Raw genomic sequence first — 1473 nt, 5'->3', positions numbered from 1 at the left:
ATTCATGAACACTGCTTTCATAAATCAATATACAGCTTGTGTAACTGGATGCAGTAAATATACACAAAGATAAAAAAACCAAAACTCTATCAGCAAAAGAATAATTTAATACAGTACACCCTTTGTTAACCAGAATAAATGCAACCGGCATAAAATAGAAGAACCATGCCAGTATTTACGACGACAGTAAAACCCTTACAGTGTTAATATTATTTCTATAATTCAATGAAATAAAAATAATGCTTTTTTAGAAATAATAAAACAAAAAGGATACAATTATACCTCTGAATGAGACAGGTGGGACCTTACCAGACTTTTAGACTATATCCATAAGAGCAAAAACATCAAAGGAACCATTACTGTACATGTGATCCTTCACGAGATACAGACTCTAAAATCAGCCTACTTCCATGTTGCACACAATCATGAGTCACGTATCTCTGCTAAGACTATTACATTTAACTATTTAGCCCATGCAACTATACCAGCTTTGTATAGTTCATGGAGTACTTGATGTTATACAGTTTTAGGGCTGTAGAGCTTGTCTTCACGTGGGCACTGCAAGTGCAAGCGACAGCATATGACTACTTGTGAAGCATCAGTCAAGATGAGTGATAGTGTCTTGGCCGATGCCAAGCAAAGAGAATAAAATAGGCAGTAGTACCGGCACATAAAAAAACTAATTTTTGGAGGTGAATATCTCACCAGGGGACTCAATTCAAGCTCTGAATGAGATGTTTGGGACCTTATCAGAGCTGTAGATAGTGGCATGCAGTGACATTTGATGATAGGAAAGCTGTGCTGGCCCTGGATAATCATTGGAAGTGTTTTACGATATTTTGGTGTGTAGCATCCACAAGCTAAACCACAAGAGGTTGGTGCTCTGTAAAGCACATGTATGAATGTGTATAATCTGGCTGCTTTACACCAGTGATCTCCAAACATATTTGATCGTGCACCCTAAGACAAAAATAATTATAAGTTGTACCCCATATAGTATAATAAAATTTGCTAAGTTTCCTGTTACCTGCAATTTGAATTTTTTCCATGAATGATTGCAAGTGATCGTGAGCCTACTTCTCATGAAGGATGACTGTAAGATCAGACAGCACACATATACAGTATTTTGAAGGGAAACTTGGCATACCCCAAGTATTACTTTGCATACTCCACTTTGGAGACCACTGCTTTACACGATTCAAATATTTTTGCCGTGGAAGCTGACCCATATTCAACAATACAGTGCTTCCACTGGGAATATGCATATACGGATTTATATTCGAATATTCAATAGCAATCTTATCATTTTTTTTCACATGTAGTATAGAAATTTGTAATAAGATACATAATGTAGTTATAATAAAATATTAATTTTAATTAATTCAAAGTACATTAAAATATGAAAATAATCACACAATATGTATTTATATTTTAGAAAATACAAGGGAAGCAGCGCTTCCTACATTCTGGACA

This window comes from Centruroides sculpturatus, unplaced genomic scaffold, assembly GCF_000671375.1.
Source record: "Centruroides sculpturatus isolate CEXI.00-Female unplaced genomic scaffold, Cexi_2.0 scaffold1071, whole genome shotgun sequence".
In the NCBI taxonomy this organism is placed as follows: domain Eukaryota; kingdom Metazoa; phylum Arthropoda; class Arachnida; order Scorpiones; family Buthidae; genus Centruroides; species Centruroides sculpturatus.
This window is presented reverse-complemented; position numbering follows the sequence as displayed.